We start from the raw sequence: 2,240 nt of genomic DNA, 5'->3' as shown, positions 1-2,240 counted from the left end.
ACTGCTAAAAGCTGAATGAACATCATGCTATATCAAGGGACAGAGCCCTTAATACAAACTTCCATCTAAATAATTTAATATTTCTGTGATATTTTCAATCATTCTTTATCTGCAAAAGGTATTTTGGGGGAAATGTGCAAGGATTGGAAGAAAATACAGACTAACACATGATACTCCAAGCTTTAGAGCAATATTAGAGATTCATAAACATGAATACGCCAGATAATTTTTATGACAAAGTTATCTTCACATTATAGGATTTGAAGTTTAGAAAAGTTACATATAAATTTTTCAGACTTAAAAATCTGATGACTTATGGCAACTGGGTGGCTTAGTCAGTTAAGTGTCCAACTCTTGATTTTGATTCAGGTCATGAACTCAGAGTTCATGGGATTAGCCCTACATCTGGCTTTGCACTGATAGAGCAGATCCTGCTTTGGATTCTCTATCTTCTTCTCTCTCTGCCCCTCGCCCACCCGCCATCTCCCAAAATAAATAAAATAAACTTTAAAAAAATGAGAAATACTGGCAGGGGAGATACCGTGATTATGAAGTTCATTTTCCAAGGGCAAGGCTTATCCATTGCACTCTCGATGTGCAATTTCTCCAAATGTGGGAAACTCAACTGCAAAATTTGTGGTAGTGGGGGACTGAGTTCACATTTTTCCTGGTTAAAAAAGAAATCTGATGACTTGATGGCAGAGCCGTGATTTGAACTTAATTTTGTTTCATTTTAAAGATTTTAAGTGGAATATGTATAAATTTATATGCATAAGTATGAAATACCTACCATTTTATTATATTTCAATTAGGTAATTAGATAATGCAAATGCTACCTTTGTAAGGGATTGAGTATAAATCTTTAAAAGTAAGAAAATCCCCCGTAGCAAAAGAATATTTAATCATGTGGAATTTATTCGAGTGATCTAAAAATGATTTGGTAATGGGATTCTTATTATTATACTTACTAAATATAAGGATTTTTTGTTTGATTTTCATATATCAATATTGTAGGGTGTTTGTATGCTAAGAGTAGTGAGAGGGAGGAATGAGAGTAGATGGAATAGGCCCTACAAGCAGAGCAATTTGTCTTAAAGAGAACAATCTGGAGTATTAGGGGAGAACTGAGAACATATGGGTATATATACAATGATTTGGTAAATGTGCTTCTGGGAATACATGAAAATTTTCTTCTATTATTTTTCTCAGTGAAATTAAAGTGGGAACATAGAACACAGACACAAACACAGTGGCAGAAAATAGCTAACATTGAAGACATGATACTGCTATCTTGAGAAAGATCTGCTTGAAGAGTCGTCCTTTTACTAACGATGTCTAGAAACTTCAATCATGGGAAAAATCGTAATTGATGCGAATGGCTCATGAAGTGCATAAACTGTTCTAAAAAAGTGGTTTTCTGTGAATACCTATTTCCTACTGATAGTCTTGAAATGTGGTACCTGCTAGACAAAGGGTGCCTATATGAATGGTCCCAAGGAAAAACTCTAGACACTCAGTTTCTGGTGAGTTTCCCTGGTAGAAAGTATTTCATATTCATTGTTACAACTGGTTACTGAGGGAATTAAGCACATTCTGCCTGACTCTACTAGGAGAGGACTTCTGCAAGATTGTGCCTGGTTTCCTCTGGATTTTGTCCCATGTGCCTTTTCCTTTTGCTGATTTTGCTTTGTATCTTTCATTATGATATGTAAAATCTGTGATTATTAATGTATGAGAGTCCTGTGAGAGGTTCTCCTAGCCTGGGAGACCACTTATCAGCACACACACACACACACACACACACACACACACACTATATGGTTAAAATATTGAACAACTTGGGTCAATAATTTCACCAATTTATGGTGAGAGGTCTCACTTTCTATCATTGTTGGGAATTCTTAAATCAAGTGCTGATATATCTATGAATATTAGCTAAGTAATGTATCTTTAAATATGACAAAAGAGCCATAAGAATTTCAAAATTTATTTATTTTTTAAAAAATCTTTAAAAATGTAGAAAAAGGATATGGTATTAACAATTTAGAATTAGTGAGATCTTAAGGATGGACTTAAAGGGTCTATCTGGGTTTCTAATATACTATCTGCCTAACTAGAATTAGAGCTAATTCAAAATGAAGTATTGGAAATATTGGATAGGAAATATAAAAATATTCTGTATGAAGATATAGAAGATGGAATAAAATTAGAAAAAACAAGACATATTTAAGAAAATAGAA

At 33.7% G+C, this 2,240-nt stretch overlaps 1 pseudogene; it reads left to right on the top strand.

Annotated features, from left to right (window-relative positions):
• Nucleotides 1-522: 522 nt before the first annotated feature.
• On the top strand, nt 523-671 carry LOC111560363 (annotated as a pseudogene).
• Nucleotides 672-2,240: the final 1,569 nt, after the last annotated feature.

Source organism: Felis catus, chromosome B1, assembly GCF_018350175.1.
Source record: "Felis catus isolate Fca126 chromosome B1, F.catus_Fca126_mat1.0, whole genome shotgun sequence".
Taxonomy (NCBI): domain Eukaryota; kingdom Metazoa; phylum Chordata; class Mammalia; order Carnivora; family Felidae; genus Felis; species Felis catus.
This window is presented reverse-complemented; position numbering and strand designations above follow the sequence as displayed.